This window comes from Arvicola amphibius, chromosome 3 (assembly GCF_903992535.2).
Source record: "Arvicola amphibius chromosome 3, mArvAmp1.2, whole genome shotgun sequence".
NCBI classification, from domain to species: domain Eukaryota; kingdom Metazoa; phylum Chordata; class Mammalia; order Rodentia; family Cricetidae; genus Arvicola; species Arvicola amphibius.
This window is the reverse complement of record NC_052049.1, coordinates 93,019,833-93,034,546: the sequence shown is the minus strand read 5'-3', so window position 1 is coordinate 93,034,546 and position 14,714 is coordinate 93,019,833. Positions and strand designations below refer to the sequence as shown.

Sequence of the window (14,714 nt, the reverse complement as noted above, 5' to 3'; positions counted from 1 at the left end):
ACTTGGCCTGTTGTTTCTGGGCAGCGGTGATGTGGAACAGCGAGTTCGTGGTTACTGGGCAACCGTGATGTAGGACAGTGAGTTCGTGGTTACTGGGCAGTGATGTGGAACAGTAAGTTCATGGTTACTGGACAACGGTGATGTAGGACAGTGAGTTCGTGGTTACTGGGCAACAGTGATGTAGGACAGTGAGTTCATGGTTACTAGGCAGCGGTGATATGAAACAGTATGTAGTTACTGGGCAGTGGTGATAAAAGTTGCTCACTTCATGGCAGCCAGAAGTAAAGAAAGAGGGAGGGAAAGAGTTGGGAACCTTTTATAACCAAGTTCCACTCTCAAATTCTGTTAATCTAGGAATTGATGAATGGATTAATATTTGTGAGGTCAGGGCCCTTATGATCGAGTCACCTCCCAGAGGCCAATTCTCAACCCTGCTGCATTGAGAACTCTCTGCCTTCAACACATGAGCTTTGGGGAATATTTAAGATCCAAATGAAAATACCTCTAAATAATGAGCTCTCTACTTCCTACACCTGGTTTCTGCCACCCTCCACTTAATGTCAAGAGGACTGGTGAGGGGCATTTTCTCCCAATATACAGCGCGAGTGGGGACTGAGACAAAACCTCAGAGGCACCAAGTGAACTAAACTGGCAAAAATATTTCTACAAAGACTCTGAAAACTAAATTGCTTTTGTAACATATAAAAAGGGACAGGGTCTTTGTAAGTTGAAATGGAGTATAGGTTGAGGTGGAGTGCTAAAATAGGTTCTGCAATCTCTATTACATGATTCAAAATGCACTAGATGTAATAGTCACTACCAATAATAGCAAGAACGAGAAAAATAATGAGTTAGAAAAGGTGATCAGCAAATCTTCATTGAGATAAGTCTGGTGGCATTATCTTTGGAAATCTTTGTTTCTTTTTTATTAATTATTTTAATTGTTCAGATTTATAGGATACAGTGTGATCATTGAGGCAAGCATATAGTGTGTAGTGACTAGAGTAGTTAACTTTTCCAACTCCTTAACTGTTAACAAAATGTATTACCTTGTAGTAATTCCATGTTTATATGGTATAATATTTGGTATTTCAGTTCCAGTATTATATTGCTCTGACAGTAGGGATGACTTCCACCTATCCATCACTACTTTGTGTTTAGAGCTCTTGCATACCTGACTTCTGGTTTTCATAAAATACACAAGAGATTATCATGAACTATAGCTGTGCCTTGGTATTGTGGACCACTATTACTTACTCTGGCTAGATTGCCACTCTGGGTTTACAGCCAAGGAAAATGGCATCAGTATATTAGACTGCACCTGACAGTCTATGTTTATGGTGCACTATTCTTACTAACTGAGACATGGGATCAATGGGGGTGCTTATTGGTGGGTGAATAGAAAAAGGAAACGAGTTGTGTCTATGCACAAAATAATTTATCAGCTATAAATAAGAGTGATAACCTATGATATATAGAAAATGCCTAAAGCTGGAGGGCATTATACATAAGGAGAGAAGTCAAGCATAGAAAAATTACTGCATGTTCTTGCCTATGGGCAGATTTTTATAAACACTGGCTGAAGTGTATTGTAGTGATTATTCCAGGCTGTGAATAGTGGAGGGAGACAGGAGAGGGAGACTGGGTTTGGGCACTGGAATTATTCATTGAAGATTTTAAAACATCCATCTTAAAATGCTTCAGTGAACAAATTTAAATATGTTAGAAACAAAGAGATTATAAAATCTCAGGACATGGACGCTTTTAGAATAAAGAACTTGGGAATTATATAATTAAAAAACACAGTAGCTATAAATTTAAAATTTGATGAATAAGCTTATTGTAGATGGAATGAACGGGCTGCGTCCTGCCACCCGGCTAGCTTTACACCCAAAATAATTACACAGAAACTGTATTTATTTAAACACTACCTGGCCCATTAGTTTCAACCTCTATTGGCTAATTCTCACATCTTGCTTTAACCATATTTAGTAATCTGTGTAGCACCACGACGGTGGTGTCTTACCGGGATCTTAGCCTGCATCCATCTTGGAGAGGAGAGCTATGGCATCTGCCTGAGGTGTCAGACTGACTCTGCTTTCTTTCTCCCAGCATTCTGTTTGTCTACTCCACCTATATAAGCTGCTGTCCTATCAAAGGCCAAGACAGTTTCTTTATTAACCAATGAAATTAACACATAGATTAGAAGACCCACCTCCATCAGCTTATGGTAAAATGAATGATAGGAAGCAACTTCATTGAAGATGAAGCAAGAGAAACAGCTTGATCTAATTAAGGATAGACTGGAAATATGATAGTACCACAGAAATATGTGGGCAATAAGAATATATACATATTATTTTTATTATATATATATATATATATTATATATAATAAAAATTCTAGGAAGGGTCCAAAAATAGGCTAACAAAACTTGAAAAGAAATGACTGAAACCCCCATCTGTCAAAAGGTGAGTCCTGATTAAGATAAATCCAATGAAATTGTTAAGTAATTTATTTAAAAATGTCACAAAGAGAATTCATTGTCATGCAACAAGGCTCACATAGGAGGTTGTTTTTGGAGGGGAAGAGAGGGGGCAAAGACTTGTCCTAGGGACAAGAATGGCAAAAGAGAAAGGGAGAGAGAGAGAAAAGAGAAAGAGACAGGAGGAGGGCAAGGTCCACCTTTTAAAAGGAAACAGCAGTTGTGCACATGGGGTGCCCTTAGTGGCTACAGGACCCAAGGGCAGGCCAGTAAGATGCCTTTATTATTATAAAAAGGTGAGAAGTTAGAAAGGGTAGCAGGTGAGGTGGGGATGAGGATGCTGTGTTTCTGGACACTGCTTCATGCCAACCTGGGGGCATCACAATATTTGAGGAACCTGAGAAATCTGGGGTGCTGGTACCACATCCTGGGTTAGCTGGCTGTTTCACTTGATTGTCCAGGCTCTGTGGATCTGGCAGGTACCTCTTGGACCTGGCAAGATATTGGTCGAGGGGGATCCAAGTTGACTGCCTGAATCTTAAAGCACCTGATCATTTCCCATCAACACAGCATCACGTGGACACTCTCTTTCTAGCCAACTAGGAAACACAGGTTGATTACTGAGGGCAGTCATTGTAGAGTTAGTACCTTTTAAAGAAACGAATAGTAAAGAGGTACATTAGAATCTGTTCTGTGAGTCTCTTTTCTGAGTCTTGGAGAACGTGCATTCCTCTGGGGTGCTGTTGGTTCTCACCACCTTGTGTGTTGGGTAGTTGTGTGCCTCCAGCTCTGTGTCTAACAGTTGGTAGTCCTGTAGCAATAGCTGATTAGTTGATTGATCAGGGATTTTTGAGGGTATCATTGGAGATACATAGAAAAGAAATTGATGAATCAGGGTGTGCTAAAAATAGGAGAAAAAAAGAAAGGGTCAGGAAGGAAAGCACCACTTCCATAGGAGTTTACAATCCAGTAGAAAACAGGTTTTTAAAGCAATGAGAAAGAAAGAAAGTGGAGAATTTTTTTCTGTATTCCCCAACTGGTCCAAAGAATACCAAGACCAGATTTTATTTAAAAAGAGTGATCAGTGGGTGTCTAAAAGACATCCCAATGGGAGCGAGGAAGCGTGTGACTCATTTCCCAATGATGTGGCAGAAGATTCAGTGGGCACAACAAGTAAGCACAGGAGGTGCTTTTAATGGCTGCAGCTGAGAATGTATCCTGTTAGGACCCCCAACGGCAGGCCAGTACAGATGCTTGAATACTAACAAAAAACTAAAGAGAAAAAAAAACCAAAAACTAAAGAGAGAAATCTTGATATTAGGAGAGAGAATTAGCATGTTGTCTCAAAGGGTAAGACTGAGAATTATAGCAGACTTCTATCTCCAACTGTGGAGACAGGAGCTGGCAGTATTTGTGTCTAGGTGTGAAGAAATGCCAGTCAAAAATTCCATACACAGTGACGGTGTCTATTTTAGTTACTTTTCAATAGCTGTGATAAACACTGCCACAGAGGTAACTTGTAGAAGGAAGACTTTTGTGTTTAGAGTTGAGAGGGATAAGAGTCGATTGTGGTGGGAGGCACGACAGCAAGCAGCACACACGGCAGCAGGAGCAGGGAGCCTCTGTTTCAACCACAGGCACAAACAGAGACCTTACTAATCAAAGTGATAAGAGGCTCTGAATTCTCAAATCCCACCCCTAGTGATAAACTCCTGCAATAAGTCTGTACCTCCTAAAGTTCACCAAATAGCACCACCATCCAGGTACCAAGTATTCAAATACATAGGTTAATGGGGACATTTATCATGTGAACTGCTACAGTCCTGTCCATTAAGAATGAAAGGAAAGTGAGGGGCATTCTGAGATCAAGGATAAGTAACAGAATTTGTTACTAGAGAAACAATGGAGGATTAAGTCTAGTTCATAAAACAAAATGAAAAGGAGATTTTAGAATGGCCTGAGAATGTAACTCGTTGTTGATCTCTTTGCCTGACATGTTTAAAGGTTCAATACCCAAATCCTCAAAGATGGAAAAAAAGCAAAAAGAAAGAACATCTTAACTATATGTATATATACATATGTGTGTATACACATATGTACACATACATACATGAGAACTTCTATAATAATAAGTGTCTATATGACTTTTTCTAAATGTCTTTAGCACTGTTGAGATCTCCCCATACTGTCCTCTATCTTGCCCTCCAATCTTCCACCCCAATTTAACCCTCCTTGTTCAATTATTCCCCTTTAACACTTTATACCACCTCATTCTATCTCTCCTTTCTTGAAAGCACTGTCACCCATCCATAGTTCCTTACTAATTTTCAGACCTTTATGGGTATAGAGTGAAACACACATATCTGAAGATTCAAAGGCAACATCCACAAAGAAGAGAAAGCATGTAACCTTTGCCCTTCTGGGTCTGACTTACCTCATTCAGAATGATTATTTCCAGCTCTATCCATTTACCTGCAAATTTCATAATTTCACTTTATATAACAGCTGAGAAATAGAGCATTGTGTAAATGTACCACATTATTAGATGTTGATAGACATCTAGGCTGTTTCCATTTCCTACCTATTGTGAATACAGGAGCAATGAACATGGGTGAGCAGGGATCTCTGTAGTAGGTTATAGAGTCCTTTGAATATATGTCAAAGGGTGGTATAGGTGGGTTTATGGTAGTTTTTTTCAGCTTTTGGGGAACTGCCACACTGATTTTCCCAGTGCTTGCATCAGTTTGAACTCCCACCAGCAGTGAATAAATAAATGTGCCCCTTTCCTGACAGCCATGCCTCCATTATTGTCATCCGTTTTTTTAAACATTAGCCATTCTGAATGATGTAAGATAAAATTTCAAAGTAGTTTTTAAATTGCATTTTCATGATGGCTAGAATGTTGAAACAGTTTTTAAAAGTGTTTCTCAGGCTTTTGTGATTTATCTTTTGAGAACCCTATTTAGCTTCATTCCCAATTTTAATTGTTGGTATTATGTCTACATTCTTGGTCTTCTGCTCAGAAAGTCTTTTCCAGTGCACATCCTTTCTCAGTTTCAGGACATCAGGTCTTATGTAGAGGTTCTTGGTCCATTAGGGAGTTGAGTTTAATGCAGGATGAAAGATAAGACTCAAGTTCAGTCCTTCTACATGAGTTCTCCAGTTTTGAGCAGTGGAGTTAATTGAAGATATGGTTTCTCTCTCCAGTGCCAACAATTAATAAATGAGACCTTATGAACCAAAACCCTCTGTCCAGCAAAGGACACTATATTCAAGTGATCAGGCCATCTACAAATAAAGAAAAAATATCAGTTATATATCTAATGGGGGGTATATGTAGAATACACAAAGAACTAAAAAGAAATATCAAGAAAAATGAGTAACTCAGTTTTTGGTTCTGAGCCTTGCCTTTAACAACTGAGCCCTCTCACCAGCCCACAACTCAGTTTTTAAAGAGTGGTAATAGAAACCCTAGCTAAGGTATGAACATAGATGAGGGTATCTTTATTATGGACAATTTGTTCTGTTGTCTCCTTCTCAGGAAATACAGTTCTGATAATGTGTTTATCCTCCTGCTCTATTTCCTGTCCGTTCTACCAGTCTACCCTCATTTCCATTCTGCTTGCTTATTTAGTTGCCTTTAATAATCTTTGCCAAATTTTAACTTGGGTATTTTCTGTAGATACCCTCTCTTTTCCTTCATTTTCAACTATAATCTCCTTTCCCACTCTGTGTTTAGTGAAAGTTTTATTTTGTCCTATTTTTCCCAACTCTATTATTGTCTTTGAATTTCTTATGAATTTATTTTAAACACTTATGCATTAAAATATCTTCCCTACTGTTCAAAGCACTTAATTGAGCTCTTATTTTTTAATAAAAATTTATTTATTTACTTATTTATTTTACATTCTGGTTGCAATTTCCCCTACTTACTCTCCTTCCAGTCTCTCCTCCATACCCCTTCTGTTTGTCTCACCCAATCCACTCCTCATTTTCTGTTTAGGAAAGGCAGGTCTCCTATGAGTATCAATAAAACATGGCCTATCAAGTTGCAGTAAGATTAAGCATGTCCCACGTGTTGTGGTAAGGCTGGGCAAAGCGGGAGGAATGGGGTCCAAAAGGAGGTAAATGAGTCAGAAACAGCCTCTGTTTCCCACTTGTTGAAGTCCCACAAGAGTACCAACTACACAACTGTAACATACATACATATATATATATATATATATATATATATATATATATATATATATACCATGCAGGTTTCCTTGCTGTAGGGAGAGCTAGGCCCCTTGTTTGTCCCAGCCTCCTGGCTATCTTACACCCAAAATAATCACACAGAAACTGTATTCATTTAAACTCTGCCTGGCCCATTAGTTCTAGCCTCTTATTGGCTAACTCTCACATCTTAATTCAACCCATTTCTAATAATCTGTATGTCACCATGAGGTTGTGGCTTACCGGGAAAGATTCAGCATGTCTGACCTGGCAGCTCCATAGTGGCTCTCTCTCTCTCTCTCCTCTCTGCCCTGCTTCCCAGCATTCAGTTTCTGTCTACTTCCGCCTACCTAAGTGCTGCCCTATCAAAAGGGCCAAGGCAGTTCTTTATTCAAACAATGAAACTAACACATAGACAGAAAAACCTCCTGCACCATTTCCTGCTTGTTTTTTCAGTCTCTGTGGGCCCCTAGGAACCCAGGTTAGTTGATTCTCTGAGTTTTTTTATTTTATTAAAAATTTCTGCCTCCTCCTCACCTCCCATTTACCTCTCTCCTCCCCCCTCCACTTCCCCTTCCTCTCTTATCCAAAGAGCAGTAAGGGTTCTCTGCCCTGTGGGAAGTCCAAGTTCCTCCCCCCTCCATCCAGGTCTAGAAGGTGAGCATCCAAACAGGCTAGCCCCCCCCCACAAAGCCAATATATGTAGTAGGATCAAAATCCAGTGCCATTGTCCTTGGCTCTCAGCAGCCCTCATTGTCCACCATGTTCAGGGAGTCCGTGTTTTTTCAGTCCCAGTCCAGTTGGCCTTGGTGAGCTCCGATTAGATCAGCCCCACCATCTCGGTGGGTGGGTGCACCTCTCGCAGTCCTGACTTCCTTGCTCATGAGCTCCCTCCTTCTGCTCCTCATTTGGACCTTGGGAGCTCAGTCCAGTGCTCCAATGTGGGGCTCTGTCTCTATCTCCATCCATCACCAGATGAAGGTTCTATGGTGATATGCAAGATATTCATCAGTATGGCTATATAATAAGGCCATTTCAGGCTCCCTCTCCTCAGCTGCACAAGGACATAGCTGGGGGCATATCCCTGGACACCTGGGAACCCCTCTAGAGTCAAGTCTCTTGCCAACCCTAAAATGGCTCCCTTAATTAAGATATATACTTCCCTGCTCCCATATCCACTCTTCCTATATCCCAACCATCCCATTCCCTCAAGCACTCCCCATCCTCCTCTTTACACTTTTCTCTCCCCATCTTCCCTTACCCCATTCCACCCCACCCCAAGTTCCCAATTTTTGCCTGGCAATCTTGTCTACTTCCAATATTCAGGAGGATAACTATATGTTTTTCTTTGGGTTCACCTTCTTATTTAGCTTCTCTAGGATCATGAATTATAGGCTCGATGTCCTTTATTTATGGCTAGAAACCAATTATGAGTGAGTACATCCCATGTTCATCTTTTGGGTCTGGGTTACTTCACTCAGATAGTGTTTCTTATTGCCATCCATTTGCATGCAAAATTCAAGATGTCATTGTGTTTTTATTGCTGAGTAGTACTCTAATATGTATATATTCCAGTTCTTCATCCATTCTTCCATTGAAGGGCACGCTCAACCTCATTAGCGATCAGGGAAAATGCAAATCAAAACAAACTTTGAGATACCATCTTACACTTGTCAGATTGGTCTAAAATTTTGCTGGAGAGGTTGTGGAGTAATGGGTACACTCAATCCATTGCTGGTGGGAATGCAAACTTGTGCAACCACTTTGGAAAGCAGTGTGGTGGTGGCTCGGGCAATTGGGATCAACCTACCCCAGGACCCAGCAATTCCACTCTTGGGAATACACCCAAGAGATGCCCAATCATACCTACAAAAGCATATGCTCATCTATGTTCTTAGCAGCATTATTTGTAATAGCCAGAACCTGGAAACAATCTCTGAGTTTTTTTTTTTTTTGAGGTGGTCTTTGATTCCATTGGCTCCCATGATCCTTTCCCCACCTCTTCTGCAGAATTCCCCAAACTCTTCCTAAAGTTTGTCTGCATCTGTTTTCATCAGTTTCTGGATGAAGCCTCTCTGATGCGAATTGGACTTGGCACCAATCTGGTCACAGGAGACAACCACATCAAGGAATGTATCTGCTATTGCTAGAAGTCTAAGCCGGGGGTCTTCCTTATAAATTCCTGAGAGATTTCCTTGTGCAGGTTTTTACCTGCTCTCAAAATACCCTCACTTCTAGAAGTTTCCCCCTCTGTCCCCTCCAACCTGATAACTCATGTTCCCATCCTGATCCTCCCTCAGTTCACTCACAAAATTTTTTCTCTTTTCCCTTCTCAGGGAGATACAAGCCTCCTCCCTCGAGTCCTCCTTGTTACCTAGCCTCCCACTTATGTTTTTACGCCAATACCGAGCTGTTTTCATTACTGGAGCTCTATAATAGAGCTTGATGTCAGGGGTGGTGATGCCTCCAGAAGCTCCTTTATTGTAGAGGACTGTTTTGGCTATCCTGGGTTTTTTGTTTTTCCATATGAAGTTGAGTGTTATTCTGTCAAGGTTTGTGAAGAATTTTGCTGGAATTTTGATGGGGATTGCATTGAATCTGTAGATTGCTTTTGGTAGGATAGACACTTTTTATCATGTTGATCTTATCTATCTAAGAACATGCGAGATCTCTCCATTTTCTGATATCTGCTAGAACTTCCTTCTTCAAAGACTTACCGTTCTTTTCATAAAGGTCTTTCACTTCGTTGGTTGGTTGGCATTACTCCAAGATATTTTACATTATTTGTGGCTATTGTGAATGATGATGTTTCTCTGACTTCTTTCTCAGCCCCATTATCATTTGTATACAGGAGGGCTACTGACTTTTCTGAGTTGATCTTGTATCCTGCTACATTACTGAAGGTGTTTATCAGCTGGTGGAGTTCCCTTGTCTAATTTAGGGTCAGTTTGATATACTACCATATCATTTGCAAATAGCTAAAGTTTGATTTCTTTTTTTCCAATTTATATCCCCTTGATCTCCTTTTCTTATCTTCTTGCAGTAGCTAGAATATTCAACACTAAAATGAATAGATACGGAGAGAGTGAACAGCCTTATCTTGTTTCTGATTTTAGTGGACTCACTTTGAATTTCTCTCCATTTAATTTGATGTTGGCTGTTGGCATGCTATATGTTGCTTTTATTATGTTTAGATATGTTCCTTGTATCCCTGATTTCTCCAAGACCTTTTTCATAAAGGGGTGTCAGATTTTGTTGATTTTTTTTCAGTATCTAATGAGATGATATTATGGCTTTTTTCTTTCAGTTTATTTATTTGCTGGATTACATTGATTTTCATATGTTGAACCAACTCTGTATCTCTAGGATGAAGCCAACTTGATAATGGTGAATGATTTTTTAATGTGTTCTTGGATTTGGTTTGCCAGTATTTTATTGAGTATATTTTTACTCAATATTCATGAAAGAGATTGGTCTGTAATTTTCTTTCTTTATTGAGTCTTTGTGTGGCTTCAGTATCATGGTAACTGTAGCCTCATAAAAAGAATTTGGCAATTTCTTTGTTTCTATTGTGTGGAACAATTTATGGAGTACTGGTATTAGCTCTTCTTTGAAGTTCTGATGGAATTCTGCACTGAAGCCATCAGGCCCTTGCTTTTTTCTTCTATTTCTTTACAGGTTATAGGTCTACTTAAATTGTTCATCTGGTTTGATTTAATTTTGGTATGTGGTGCCTTTTTTTGAAAATTGTCCATTTCTTTTACATTTTCCAACTTTGTGGAGTACAGGTTTTCCAAGTATGATTCTCTGGATTTTCTCAGAATCTGTTGTTTGTGTTCCCTCTTTTCATTTCTTATTTTTTCGAATTTAGATGTTCTTCTCTTGCCTTTTGATTACTTTGGATAAGGGCTTATCTATCCTGTTGATTTTTCTCAACTAACTAGTTCTTTGTTTCATTGATTCTTTTTATATTGTTTTCATTTGTTCTGTTTTATTGATTTCAGTCCTCAATTAGATTATTCCTAAAGTCTACTACTCTGGATGATATGGTTCTTTTTGTTCTAGAGTGTTCATGTGAGCAGTTTAAGTAGCTAGTGTGACCATTTCTCCACTTTATGTGGGCACTGAGTGCTAGGTATGAACTTTCCTCTTAACACTGCTTTCACAGTGTCACCATATGGTTTGGATATGTTGGGCTTCTATTTTGTTCAATTTTAGCATTCTTTTTATTTTTTTTATTTTTTCCTGGACCCAGGGATGATCAATTTAGCTTCATTCATCAAGTTTTGAAGGGGTTTGTAGGCTTCTGTAATTAGTGGGTTGTGTTTGAATTATAACTTTAAGCTTGGTGATCTGATAAGATACAGGGAGTAAGGAGTTGTCTTAATTTGTTTTTTGTATCTATTGAGATTTCTTTTGTTACCAAGTATGTGTTCAGTTTTAAAGGAGGCTCCATGAGGTCCTTTGAAGAAGTTATATTCTTTTGTGTTTGGTTGAAGTGTTCTATATATGTCTTTAAGTTCATTTGAGTCATGACATCTGTTAGTTCTCTTATTTTTCTATTAAGTTTCGGTCTGGTTGACCTTTTTATAGGGGAGAGTTAGGGTGATGAAGTGTCCGAACTATTAGTGTGTAGGATTTGATGTGCAATTTAAGCTTTTGGTAATGTTTCTTTTACATGTGTGAGTGCTCTTGTATTTGGGGCAATAGTTCAGGATTGATCCTTCATCTTGTTGGATTGTCCTGTGATGATTATGAGGTATCATTCTCCATCAATTTGGATTGATTTTAGTTTGAAGTCCTATTTTGTTAGAATAGATAGGATAATAGCGTTCACCTCCGCATTGTTTTTTTAAGGTCAATTTGATTGGAAAATTGTGTTTTCAACCCTTGATTTGAGGTAATGTCTGTCCTTTAAGGTTGATGATCTGTTTATTGTATGCACCAGAAAGATGGAATCCTGTTTTCATATCCATACTGTTACGCCTGTGGTTTTTATAGATGAATTAATCTCCATAAATGTAAAAGAGATATTAGTAGACCAGTTATATTAATTCCTATTGTTTATTTTTGGGGGCAGTGTTTGTGTTGCGTCCCTTTTTTGGTTTATTTTGGGTGGGTGAAGTTATCTGGCCGTATTTTGTGGATGGCAGCTAGCTTCATTGGTTTTGAATTTTCCTTCTAGTATTTGCTGTAATTTTGAGTTTGTGGGATAGATATTGTTAAATCCATTTTTTTTTCATGAAATACCTTGTTTTCTCCATCAATGGTAATTTAAAGCTTTGGCTGGGTGTAGTAGTCTAGACTTGCATACCGTGGTCTCTTAGTGTCTGCAGCACATCTTCCAGGAGCTTTCTGGCTTTCAGGGGTTCTATTACTGAGAATTCAGAGGTAATTCTAATAGGTCTGCCTTTATATGGTACTTGGTCTTTTTCCTTGCATCTCTTATATTCTTTTTTAATATTTTTTCTAAACTGTCACCAGGTACAGTGAGAACCAAGCTTCAGTGTCATAGGTTGCAGGAGGGATGGTTGTTGGTGTACAGAGGCAGTTCGCAGGAGTCTCTGAGTTTTAGTGGCTGGGGTGGGGCATAGGATGTTCTCCATGGGCTAGGGTTTAGAGAACTGGGCCCCTCCAGCCATGAACCCAGACTCTCCGCCTTTCCAGGTATAAGCCAGGGCCAAGGCTTCAGTGGTCAGAGATAGGGTGGTGATGGCTGTGAGTATGGAAAATTGCTTCCCAGGTCACTGGGGCCTAGTTGAGTGGGAGTGTGAATGAATGTGCCTGAGGTGACTAGGTTCCAGAGAACTGTGCCTGAGTTGACTAGGTTCCAGAGAACTGGGCCCTACAGCCGTGAACCCAGACACTCACCTCTCCAGTGGACAATCAGGGCCAAGTCCTTGTGTTGAAATTTTAATGGGGGATTACATTGAATCTGTAGTTTGCTTTTGGTAAGATGGTTATTTATACCATGTTAATACTACCTATTCCATTAGCATAGGAGATATTTCAATCTTCTGATATCTTCTTCAATTATTTTTCTTCAAAGATTTGAAGTTCTTGTCATACAACTCTTTCACTTGCTTGGTTAGAGTTTACACCATGGTATTTTATATTATTTGGGTCTACTGTAAATGGTGTTGATTCTCTGATGTTTTTCTCAGGCCTATTAATTGTTTGTATATAGGAGGACTCCTTTTTTAGTTAATCTTGTATCCAGCCATTTTACTAAAGTTGTTTATCAGCTATAGGTGCTCCCTGGTAGAGTTTGGAGGTCACTTAACTATATTTTGTTGGCAAAGGAGGCTCGTTGTTCCCAGCTGCCCAGACTCTAAATAACCACATAAAAACTATATTAATTAAATCACTGCTTGGACTATTAGCTCTAGCTCTTATTGGCTAGTTCTTACATCTTAAATTAACCAATTTCTATATAGTTTATATTTTACCATGAGTTCGTGGCCCACCAGCAGGTGTCTCATGTCTTTCTCCACTGGCAGCTACATGGCATCTCACTGACTCTGCCCTCTTTCTCCCAGCATTCACTTTAGTTTTTCTGCCTAGCTCTACTCTGCTCTATCACAAGGACAAAGTAGTTTCTGTATTTATTAACCAATAAAAGCAACACATATACAAAATGATGATAATAATAATATAATAATACAATCATTTCATCTTTGAATAATGATACTTTGACTTACTCATTTCCAATTTGTACCCCCCTTGATTTCCTTTAATGTCTATTGCTTAGCTAGAACTAGAGTACTAGGTTGAATAGACATGGAGAGAAATGGACAGACTTATCTTGTTCCTGATTTAGTAAAATTGCTTTGAGTTTCTCCCATTTAATTTGATATTGACTGTCAGCTTGCTGTGTGTTGCATTATTATGTTTAGAGATGGTCCTTGTATCCATGATCTCTCCAAAACCTTTATCATGAAGGGGTGTTGTATTTTTTTTGAATGTTTTTTTCAGCACCTAATAAGATGAGTAATAAAGCTTTTTTCTTTCAGTTTATTGATATGGTGAGTTGTATTGACCGATTTTCATATGTTGAGTGATCTCTGCATCTCTTGGATGAATCCTATTTGATCATGGTGGATGATCAGAACAAAAGATGTGTTCTTGAGATTCATTTTCCAGATTTTTTTTTAGTACTTTTACATAATGTTGTGAGTGAGATTGGTTTGTAATTCTCCTTTCTTTTTTAATTCTTTGTGTGGTTTGGGTATTAGTGTGACTGTGGCCTCATAGAATTTGGTATGTTCCTTCTGTTTTCTATTTTGTTGTAATAATCCTTGAAGTGTATTAGTATTAGCCATTCTTTTAAAGTCTGATAGAATTCTACATTAAAACTGTCTGGCCCTGACTTTTGGGATTAGGGACGGTTTAAATGACTGCGTCTTATGGTGATATTCTGGTTGTGTGTAACAAGAAAGCTGGCCTGAAGATCAGAGTACAAAGTTAATACTATTTGTTAGCCTTGAATATCAGGCAGTGGTGGCACACACCTTTAATCCAGTACTTGGGAGACAGAGGCAGGTGAATCTCTGTGAGTTCAAGGCCATCCTGGGATACTTGAGATTGTTCTAGTCTACAGAGAAACTGAGCCATTTTGATGATAGCCTCAGATTTTTATCTCAGTAGTTAGGAGTCACATATCTTTAATCCCAGCAATAGAAAGATAAAGACAGGAAAGGGATATGGCTGAGTATGAGGAGACGGAATATAAGGCAGGAGGAGACAGGAACATCAAGCATTCAGTCTGATGATTTGTGGAGAAAGGATTTTTGTCCATTTTGGTCTGAGGATTTGGTAGAGATAAAGTGTCTCTCTAGTGGCTGGCTCCTTTGGTTCTCTGATCTTTCAGTATTTACTCTGACATCTGACTCTAGGTTTTTATTATTAAGAGCAATTAGAATTTGTAAAACAGCATCTATTTCCTTAGGGGTTATACGTCAAATTGCTTAATTGATCTTTATTTAACTTGGATAAGTGGTATCTATCAAAAATT

The 14,714-nt window shown here is 38.9% G+C and overlaps 1 protein-coding gene across 1 annotated transcript in view; it reads left to right on the top strand.

Moving 5' to 3' along the window:
* Nucleotides 1-14,714, top strand: part of LOC119809294 (probable C-mannosyltransferase DPY19L2) — a 119,773-nt gene that overhangs the window by 58,476 nt on the left and 46,583 nt on the right.